General features: G+C 46.0%; 1 non-coding gene across 1 annotated transcript; it reads left to right on the top strand.

Moving 5' to 3' along the window:
• The first annotated feature begins 3,549 nt into the window (after nt 1-3,549).
• LOC143645371 (U6 spliceosomal RNA) lies at nt 3,550-3,657 on the top strand. The gene has a single exon (XR_013157090.1). It is a non-coding gene; the product is annotated as a U6 spliceosomal RNA (small nuclear RNA).
• The last annotated feature ends 8,038 nt before the right edge of the window (nt 3,658-11,695 follow it).

Below are 11,695 nucleotides of genomic sequence, written 5' to 3'. Positions count from 1 at the left end.
CAAACCTGCTATGGATTTAGGCCAGGCTGGTTTTCCATCTTCATGTTTTTCCATCTTCATGTTTCCCCCCCCCAAAAAAAATGAATATCTGTTCAACCCCTTCATGAAGCATGGGGAAACTGAGACCCAGAGGGGAATGCCACATGCCATGCTCACACAGTGAGTCTGTAGCAAAGACAAGGCTAGTCTTAGATCTCCTGACTCTCAGTCTGAGCCCCTGATCCATTAGATATGTTGTAACTATAAATACAGTGACCTATTTTTAATAAAAACTATATGCATGATCTACAGCAAAGAAATTATACATCCCCCTGCCTTGTTTCCTGGACTCCACATATCTACTTTTTTCAGGTAAAAGGTTTTCTGTAGGTAGCAGGATTCTTCATCTCTGGCACCGGGGACACTTTTGGGTTGAGGATGAGCCTTAACTAGAGCCCTGGCAGCTCTGCAGCATTCCTGTGCACGCCTGAACGCATGCATCACCGCCTCCACATGCACGCATTATAGACAAAACAAGCAAACTTCAGAGAGGTCCCGAGGTGAGTGAGAAATGAACCACACAGGGTCCTGACCCTAGGCCCAGGACAATGGCCGCACTTCCCATGTGGCCATTTAAAATTGCAGGCTAAATATATTACAATAACAGAAAACAAAAATTTCAGTTCCTAATTTGCAGTAGTCACACTTCAGATGCTCAATAGCCCTCTGGGACTAGCAGCTACCTTACCGGACAGCACAGATTAGAACAGTCCAGTTGGTTGCAGACAGGTCCTTGGGACAAAGCTGCTCTAGACCCACCACACACATTTTATCCACAATGACACAAGGCACAAAACACCCTTCTTGTCTTTTCTTTGGGGCACTGTTTAATGCCTATCTTCTTCAAAGAGTGAAAAACTACCCGTGCAGCAAGAGTCCCTGTGGATCAGCAAAAGGTGACTGTAGCTCCCAGATACTGAAAGGCCAGGATCATGAAATGACCTTTTGAAACACACCAAAAAGATACAGATGACGTGGCACCCACATTTTTATCTACCTCTCGCCTCCAGGCTACCTTTCCCTTGCAACGGACCACTCAACATCGAGATGACAGCACCTTTGCATTCCATGGATGTTTGGGATCTCCTTAATCTATTTTGTCTCATTTACCTTGATAAATAATCTGATTACTTGTCTTTATAGCCCTTTAGCTGCTCTTTTTTTTTTTTTTTTTTTTGCATGGGCAGGCTCCGGAATTTGAACCCAGGTCTCCAGCACGGCAGCCGAGAATTCTGCCACTGAGCCACCATCGCACCACCCCTGTAGTTGGCTTTTGAATCATATGATACATTTCCATGGCTGAGTTTTTCAAACCAGCTGTTCAGTAACTACTTGGTCTTGAGCTGGCACTATTACTTCTGAGATGAACTCCTCATTCTTTAAAGAACTCTATTCGCTTTCTGGGCATCCCTAAACCTAGCTGCTGCTGACAGCAGCCTTAGGAAGCAGAGAGCTCAGGGGACGTGGTTCCCATTTTCTAGGTAGATGGACTGAAGTCCAAAACTGCTGGGACTTCCCTGTGACCACACAGCAGAATGGCGGCAGAACGCAGGGTTGAGCCCCGCATGCCTGGCTCTCCACTGAGGCCCTGGCTCTCGGGCTCCTGGGCAGACGTGCGTGCGACACTCCAAAGCCCTCCCCCTTCCCTCATTTGTCACCATGACCTCATCCTCCCCACTGCGTGGCTTCCCAGCCAGAGCCCGGCGCAGGAGCATCACTGCTGCTGAATTTGTTCTGGGATTCGGATGTTCATTCTTTTCTCAGGATCCCCCAGGTTGCTCAGACAGAGTGGCTGCCAGTCAGCCCCAAGAGTCGTGGAATTTGGCCTCAAACCAAGTTTGCCTGGGGCCAGCGTTCTGCCTCTCCACAGCCCAGGCCGGCAGTCAGGGGAGAAAGACGTAACTTGTAGCTCCTTGGTTCAGAGAACAGAACTTCAGACTTGGATTTTTAACTTCCGCTTTTCTTAACAATTTTGGAATCAGTTTTACATTCCTCACGTGGCAAAAGATGCACCATATTTCCTCTTAGGCAGATGCAAGACTTTCTCTAAGGCCTATTATCCAGTGAGCCCAGCTCCCGGGACCCTTTCCCAGTGTACTTCTGTGGCAGAGGCTACCCTTCCTCCACAGTCATGGAATTTTTAGCTGGGTACCAAGGCCAGCATAATGTTACATTTCCCCATTCCCTAATGTTGACAGATATGCCTGCTTGGAGTATTCATGGTAATAACAATAATAATAAGTAAAGCATTAGCTACAACTTTGACTACTCAATATGTTCCAGGCAGTGTGCTCAGCCCATTAAAATATGGAATCCTGTTTAATCTTCACAACAGCCATATAACGTGGATACTATAACCACCTTTTCACCGCTGATGAAACTGAGGTTTAAAAGGAATAAGTAACCAGCTAAAGTTGACATATTAATAAAAACTGAGGATGGGATTCAAAATGCTACTCTACAAAAAAAGGGGCCAAACTGAGCGTCCAGTCTTGGGGTTTGTTCATATAAAACTCAACCCCACAAAAGACAGGTCAAACCTACTTAAAATTAGGCCTAGGAGTCACCCCTAAGAGAGCCTCTTTTGTTGCTCAGATGTGGCCTCTCTCTCCACCAACATGACAAGCCAACTTACCACCCTCCCCCTGTCTACGTGGGACATGACTCCCAGGGGTGTGGACCTTCCTGGCAACGTGGGACAGAAATCCTGGAATGAGCTGAGACTAAGCATCAAGGGATTGAGAAAACCTTCTTGACCAAAAGGGGGAAGAGTGAGTGAAATGAGACAAAATAAAGTGTCAGTGCCTGAGAGATTGCAAACAGAGTTGAGAGGTTATCCTGGAGGTTATTCTTACGCATTAAATAGATATCACCTTGTTGTTCAAGATGTAGTGGAGAGGCTGGAGGGAACTGCCTGAAAATGTGGAGCTGTGTTCCAGTAACCATGTTTCTTGAAGATGATTGTATAATGATATAGCTTTCACAATGTGACTGTGTGATTGTGAATAAATAAATAAAAGGGGGCCAAAGTCAGGAATTAGGAAAGAGAGACGCAACAGATCAGGCAAAGATAAAAGGTGACCCAGGAGTCTTCCAGCCCCACACATCCCTTAAGCTTCAGGCCCTAATCTCTGTTAAATATTTTCCAAATGGGGAACAATTTAATTCTTATTACTTATTGAGTCCTTAAAACCATGGTCCCCAAACTTTACAGAAAAGCTGCAGAGAACCTTCCAGGCTGCCTCAGGATACTTTAAATTCTCAATGGCAGCACAACGCCTGACATTTGTCAGCCCCAGGGTGAACCTCTAGCTTGAGGTGGCTCACAGTTTCAATATTATCTACTGTGCCACATTTCTTTTGAAGCTAGAATTATTGGGGAAAGGGTGCACTGCTTCTATCGAAGAGACTAAGCTGGTGAGAAGCAAGCCTGGGGAAGGAAGCCTGCTCGTGGGCTTCCCTGATGATAGAACCAAAAAGGAGGAAAGGAGAGCCAAAAGATCATGAGAGGTGCTCGCTTCAGCAGCACATATACCAAAAATTAGAATGATACAGAGAAGATAAGCTCGGTCCCTGAGCAAAGATGACAAGGAAATTCGTGAAGCCTTCCATATTTTTATTGGAACTTGTAATAAATCAGTAAAGCTGTAAAAATAAAGAAAGAAAAAAAGATCATAAGAGGCATTTCTGATACCATCATTCAAGGACCTATACCCAGCTACACCTGAAATCTGGTCTGTTCAGCTGCAGGAGCCCTTTGGATTGGGTTTCTGCCACTTGCAACAGAAAGAATCTTGGTGAATACATCTTAAGTGCACTTTGAAAGTTGACCAATGGGATAGAATTAAGAAAAAAGGTCTTGCATTTAAGAATTCTTCAGAAGTTTAAAGAAATCAATCTATGTGTCCCCAGACAAGTAAGAGAACTTTAAAAAATTAGGGTGAGGGTGAGTGGGTGAGATAAGGAAGTGATGCAATTTCCTGTGGTCCTAAATTATTCTAATCCATCAGGACACAGTGGATTCCCCCACAAAGCAGCAGAAGTCATCTCCCCACCTCTTCAACACTGAGATGGCCATAACATTGCCCAAGACATCTCCCCACTCCCCTGTCCTCACCAACAGTAAACCCATTTATATTTACTTATTAACTTTCCGTCCAGCTGCTACATAAACCATTCCAAGGCTAGGACTGAAAGCGGGACTATTACCTCCATCGCTTACTGTCTATGTAATCTTGAATTGCTTCTGTCATCAAGCCTCAGCTTCCTCATTTCATTGAGATAGTAATCCCTCTTCCATGGTTATTGTGAGAATTATACTACAAAAGGTCTGCAAATGCACCTATCAGAGCACCCAGCACAAGTACATGGTCATTGTGATTGCCCTCTGTCCCCTTCCATCTCATGGGAATGAACACATAAAAGAGCCTTAATAAATTTCTGTAGGGTGATTGCTTGATTCTTATGGAGATCAACCCAAATTTGCCTTGAGTTTACTTGGTGTATCTACCCTCTTTGAAACAAATGAAGACTACCATTTTATATTTAGATTAAGACATCAAAATCTGAGCATAATTTCAACTACAACAACCGGCATTTATTGAACACCTTCCATGTGCTAAGCAACGTGCAAGGCCCAATAATATGACACAGTTCTGACCTTAACTTTGACTATGGGATATGGACAGGTAAGGAGCAAAGGTGCCTTCTTTAAAAAGACTCCAATTTAGGGGGTTAGAGAGTCTTTCAATCCAACTACCTCCCCTCTCCCATCTGTTGTCCACAACATTGACAAAACAAACCCACGATTGTTCTGCAATGCTTGAATATGTCTCCTGATGGAATCTTTGCCTCCCCCCAGGCCCCACTGTTGTTTAGGGTGCCTTAGCACAGCTCTAGCCATTAAGAAGTACAGATAGGAAGTTTTCTCTGACCTTAAAGTGTCATCTATTCTATCAGCTCTCTGCCTGAATCTGACAGAGAACAAAATGGGAATTAGATGCATGTGGTGGTTTCAGCATGAGACAGTTACTCGGTTTGATGCCAAATGCAAAACAGAGAAGAAGGGGGGATACATTTGCCAAAGGGAGCCCTCCCCATGGGCTTTGGCTTGGCCCCAAAATATTTGACAAAGAGCCACAAAGATGGCATGGTCAGAGCAAATCAACCAAATGGATGTGTTGCTCCAAGGGTGGAGAAATATTTGGCCTTCATAAAAGCAATTTTTAAATTATAATTAACTGTTGTTCTCAAATTAGAGTCTGCCTTCCTTTTCACTTTTTATTTTTAAAAATCCCTCACCTTCTTAGTCATTGGCAGCTGTGATCTTCAATTTGCCGCTTCTCTTTAAATCAATTTCTTCTGTCTAGACCTGTGCAGTCCAACATGGCAGCCACTAGCCACATTTAAATAAAATTTAGAAGTCAATTCCTCCATCACATTGACCACATTTCAATTGTCCAGTTTCACATGTAAATCCACTGTATCGGTGTAGACATAAAACACTTCTGTCACCATGGTAAGTTCTATTGGACAGCCCTAGTCTACTCTAAAGTGACTTTTCCCTCAAATTTGCTTATTAATATGTAGAAGCAAGCATGGATGTTTTTAGTTAGACAGACCTAGAGTTGAATCACAGTTTCACATCTTGGCAACTATATGACTTGGACAAGTTACTGGAGCTCCCTGAGATCCACTTTAAATTCCTCTTCCCATGAGATGCCACCGGAGATGCCTAAGTCCCTACACAGTAGTCAGACCTCTCATTACATATGACATTGGACCTGACTCACATTTCCAGCTTTTGCATTAGAAGATGCAAAAGGTAGAGCACAGAGCCAGGCTCCGGGTAGGAATCTATAAATATTAGATTGAATTAAATCACCTTCTCCTTGGATGTAGCCAGATTCGAATAGAATGCAATTTATGGTGTCTCTTGCTGCTCCGAGGAAAAAACTTGAATACCAAGAGATGGGTTGACTAGGTCATTCATGGATCAATGTAATAACAGTACAGAAACAAACATTTACTGGACCTTTACCATCTAGCAGGCACTGTGCTCAATGTCTTATGTATGTTTATTCCTCACAGAAATCCAATGAGTTAGACACAACATCACCCACTAAATTGCACAAGGAAACTGAGGTTCAGACAGTTGGGTGATTTCCCATAGGGTGCACAGCCAATCAGAGATGAAGCTGGTATTGGAGCTATGTTGTCTGATTCCAGCAGCCACAGGCTGGGAACTCTGCTGAGTGTGTCCCTGTGGGACGCTAATGGAGCCAGCCCTTTCCCGAGTTACGAGTTCTGCTGCTGCCCTCAGACTGGAGCTGCAGGAGCTGAGCCATAATCCACCAACAAGATGACCAGATGGCCCCAAAGCTTGGGTTTGCACAATCAAACCAATTCAAGTGTTGGTCTTAGGTGATGGAGGGTGAGGCCATCGACATTGGATAGGAATTGAGTGAAGGGTTGATACTTAACGTTCCAAATCATATTTTCAAAATTGTAGTGGGAATTCTCTATATTTTCTGTAATTTTTATGTAAACCTAAATGCTCTAAAAAAAATAAAGTCTATTAAAAACCCATCACAATGAATACTTGGGATTTCTACCCCCAAAATATGCATATCTATTCATTTTGACTTAGCAATTTCTTTGAGGAATTTATTCTAAGGGAATAATTAGGAATGTGTATGCATCACAATTTAGCCAATAGAAAATCCATTATAGAATTGCTGTGAACAGGTGAGAATAGAAACAACCCAAATGTCCAACAATTGGGGATTGATTAAATAAACAGGGCTTTGTCCATAAGCTGTAAAACTAGTCATTCAAAAAATCTTGGAGGTATGTATGTATTACCATGAAAAAAGTTTTGTGCTGTATTAAGTGGGGGGAAAGCAGGTTGCACAGAAGTTTGCATTTTATGATCTAATTTCTGATAAGCAGAGGAAGAGAAGGAGACCTCCGGGAGGAAAACACCAACCGTTAACTCTGGCTGGAAGGATTCAGGAGATGTTTACCCTTTTCTTTTATTGTATTTTTTAGCCTTCTACACTGAAAATGTAATGTCTTCTTGAATTTAACATTTATTCTTAAAACTTGTTTTTAAAAATCTTCTAAAGAACCAGTTTTGAAATCCTCATTTTTGCCTTAGGCTCCCTCTCAATCTCTCCCACTTTCTCTGTCTCTCTCTCATGCACACGCACACACACGCGCACACACACATACCCCGACTCCTGGGCCACCTCCTTAAGGAGAGGCCACCTCACAGGAGGAGCGCAGCTCTGGGCGGACTTACAGGGATGTGATGCGCACTCAGCACTTTCCCATTCCCGGGCTAACAATTGGCCTGCGTTTTTTATGGGCAAGGCTATTTATTTTCCAATCAGAGGCACTGAGTCGGGACTTCTGGGGGTAAACTGGTAGTTCTGGGCAGCTTTGAAGTATCACAAGTGGGAGGTTTTGTCCTGGGAAGATTTAGGAGGCCTGGCTCTCTCGGGCTGTTTTATTGGCGTCTTTTACATATGGATAGTCCCGGAGCGGGGCGGGTGCACTGCTCGGTGGGGCGGGACCTCCCCAAATGCCAAAAGCCTCAGAAACCAAGGGGAACCTTGGAGATTTCTCAAATGTTGCACTCTCTCCCTCCTGCCCCGGACCACACCCCTAGAGGACCCTTCCATTTTTTTTTTTTTTTTTTTTTTTCTGATTTAAGTATAACTTAGAGATGAAAAACATGGACTTGGGAATCAGACAGATGCGGACAGGAACCATGGGCAAATAACTTCCCTTCTCTGAACTACAGATAAATTCCTCATCTGTAAAATGGGCCAACAGGAGTTGCTATTTCATATCGCAGTTCGTTGCAAAAAATAAATAAGAACTTGCTGGTGAAATGCTTAGCATGGGGCCTGGCACGGAAGAAGCAATCACTCAAGTTTCCCTGTTAATACTCCCTCCCTGTCTTTCCTTCTTTCCTCCATCACTTCCTTCTGCCTATTTTTCCTCCCACCTATATATTAAGGCTGGCCTAGCCCAGTCCTGCAGCCACAAGAGAGGTCCCCGGCTAATAGATGCCCCTCTCCATCAGTCGTCATCTCTCTGACCCCCAAATTTTGCAAATCCCCCAGCTCCAAACACACACAAACTCGCACACACAGCTGTGAGTGTGATCTTCAGCGTGGCCTTCCCACTTCCCGTGGACTCAGACCCTGGTGCACAGGACGAGCAGAGAGTAAATGTTACCACTTTGGCTCCTCCTCAAGTGGGGCTGAGCACAGATGTTTGCAGGGGCAACGGCCGCCCGGTAAGAATGGGGGCATTGTGTGCGGGCTCACACAAAGGCCCAGTGGCCCCGCTCGGCTGCCAGCCTCCCGAGCATCCCCTCTTTACGCATTGATTTATTAGGCCAGGGATGAATGAAAACGTAATTAATATTACTGAAGCATTAGAGTCTATTTAATTTAAATGCCACTGAATATTTCACTTTCAGCTGGGAGTGACAATGTGCTCGGGCCCCAGCCATCTGCTACCCCAGCCAAGGAGGGAACAGGGAGGCCGAAAGCGCGGGGCTTTGTGGACATTCCAAAGGTCTGGGATCATCATTCAACTCAGGGGCAGCCGGACCACATTCCTCCGCACGAGCCCCTCGGCGTGGAGGGGGCGGGGACAACGATGGGGGCAGGATACCCTCAGCCACACAGAAAAAGCCCTCGCCGAGGCTGTGGATGCTTGGAAGGAAGGAAGGATGCAAAGCCCAGGCTGATTAGGGAACAGCTGCCCCTTGGGGAAAGAGGGCTGACAAGCTCAACTGGCTGTCCAACACGGTAGCCGCTGGCCACGTGCAGCTACTTCGACCGAAATCACAATGAAATAAAATCAGAAGCTCGGTGCCTCCGCCCCACTAGCCACACTGCAGGTGCTGGGCAGCTGCACATGGCCCCTGTATTAGACGGTCCCGTCAAACATTTCCATCACTCTGGAAAGTTCTAGACAGCCCTGTCCTAGAAGGCAGATGAAGTTCCGTAGTTAGAAAGGGAGACAGAACGGCTTCCAGAAATCCACCTGAAAAGTCCTGGTGGATTTTACGGCTCTCTGAGCCTCCGGGAATCCTCCGAGGGTCAAGAGCAGGCGCCACAGAGACAGATCTTGTGGGGTCGAAGCCCAGGGCTGCATCTGTAAGTTGGTTGACCTCAAGAAAGTTATCAAATCACTGCACACCTCAGTTTCCTCATCTGTAAAAATGGAGATGATAATGGGACCCGAGTTACTATTGGGAAAAATAATCATAAAGTGTTTCTGCCATTCCCGGTACCCTGGAAAGGTACATTACAGGAGCGATTGCCAGCAGGAGGGGTTAAAGGAGAGCAGGATGCTGGATATTGGGGAAATGTTGCCCTCAAGTGTCTGAGCTGAGGGGACTCGGGAGTTTTGAATTTGAGAAAATAAATCTCCGGGCAGCCAGCTGGGAGCTAGGTTTCTGGATTTCTGAGGCTGGGGGAGGGGAGGGGGGGGAGGGTTGCTGGGCGCTTGGTGCAGCCGCAGCCGCAGGAGGGGTGAGGCTCCATCCGTGGTGGGACGATAATTAGCCCGGTGGGTTCTCTCATAATTGGGATCATTTGTTCTCCTGGTTTTTTCTCTGACAAACCGATTCCATGCCAGGGGAAAGCTGTGTGACTCACACCTTGCCATGCCAATTAGCTGATAAACATCAAACGTAAACAAAGATGGCCTAATTAAAACTAGTCACTGAACCTCTGTGAGCATCTTGTCAAAATTGCACCAACATTCTGCACCCAGCCTTGTGCTGGGTCTCAGGAGCTAAATGAGGGATTCCGTGAAGAATCCCCTGATGTCCCCTGGGTGGGGGTGGAGGGGCTGAAGGTGACGAGAGGAAGCAGGCAGAAGGCAGAGGAAGGGATTAGCTCAGCCACTTCGATTCACGCCTCCCGCTATTCCAGCTGCCAAAAGTTCCCCATGCACTGCACACAAGTGGTGAATTTCCATGGGCGCCACTTGGCACTCAGAAACCACCGCGGGGTTGACTTTTGTTTCCACGTGCGGCTTTCAGTTGGGTATCAGTTTGGTACCTTGCATGTATAGAATCCTGAAATCCTCCAGCCACTCCGCCATAGCCACTAAACCCTCCCGCGACTCAGTTTTCCTCCTTTGACATGGGAACGATGATACTTGCACAATTACTACTCAGTGTCGTGGTAAGAATCAAATGAACTTAGGGACATGGAAGCGCTTTGCAAGGATAGAAGCACATTTCCTCTTTAAGTTGGTCTGTGTCTGGCCCAGAGAAAAGAGGGTGGCTTCTGGAGTTGGATGCTCTTCAGTCCAGCCCCCAGCTCTGCTAAGTACTGGCTGTGTGGGCAAGTCACTGAGCCACTCTCAGCCTCAGTGTCCTCACCTGGAAAGTGGGGCTGGCAAGGAGCACGAAAGGAAGGATTACAGGAGGCAACAGTGTTCTGCATGCTTAAAGACGTTCGTTTCTGACACTTCCATTTCTTCCCCAGAGGTGAGGAGAGGATTCATGAAAAAGAACAGAGGAGTGGAGGGCTCATCAAAAAAAAAAACGACCAGAAGGAGGGGGAGGAGGAACAGAAGGAGGAGTTAAGAGAAGAAGGAGAAGGAGAAGGAAGAGAAGGAAAAGGTGCCTTTCATATGTCCTACTTCCAAATACATGTAACCTTCACTCCATCCTTTGATTCCCTCTCCTTGTGACCCGACCACATTCAAGTCCCAGCTCCTTAGCATGGCAAAGGTTTCCAGAATGTGGCCCTCACTCATCCCTCCTGCCCCCTCCCTCTCTGGCTCCACACCTCTCTCCACCCTCCACGCCCAGATGACCCAGCCACAATGAAATACCGGCAGTGCTTCAACCACACGTGGTGCTTTCACGCCACCGTCACTTTTCATATGCTCTTCTCTCTACCTGGAATTGCCCTCCCCCATCTGGTGAAAACTTGATCTCAACTCTTAACTCAGTTCTTAATTCAAATCTCTTTGGAGATTTTTCCGACCACCCCCTTGTTTGCCCCTTTCAACCTGGGGAAAGACAATTCAAGCTATTCCTCCACTGCACTCTGAGTACTCAGCCACCCACAGAGTAATGCAAAAGTCCATAAATGCATGCATAAGTGCATGAATGAATTATTGAAATATGTGCCAGGTAATTGTACCAGGCATTGGAGAAACCAAGGTGGACATGATCCAGTCCCCGCCTTCAAGGAGTCAAAGTCTGGTAGAGGAGACAGACATGCAAACTACTACACGACAATCTGAGCTACCGGGAGCTTTAACAAAAGCCTAATTCCCCTCCTGTACTGCGATCACCTGGAGGGGAGGGACCTTGTCTTAGGCACAAATGCTATCTCCAGCACCTACCAGTGTGTGGACAGAGTAAGAACTCCATACTTTTTGGAAGAAATGAATGAATCATCAAATGACTGCATGAATGAGTGAATAAGCAATTCTCTTATTTTACATAGATAATTTATCTGCCGTCTGTCCCCTCAAGCCTCAGTGGTCTCTCCAAGCGAATTTTCTGTCGACCCCTCCCCACCCTGGGACAGAGCCCATCCAGTGCCGCATGCACAGTGCATTCACAAGGACCTCCCTTTTTTCCTACTACAAATCCTTTTATTGC

Source organism: Tamandua tetradactyla, chromosome 8, assembly GCF_023851605.1.
Source record: "Tamandua tetradactyla isolate mTamTet1 chromosome 8, mTamTet1.pri, whole genome shotgun sequence".
Lineage (NCBI taxonomy): Eukaryota > Metazoa > Chordata > Mammalia > Pilosa > Myrmecophagidae > Tamandua > Tamandua tetradactyla.
This window is presented reverse-complemented; position numbering and strand designations above follow the sequence as displayed.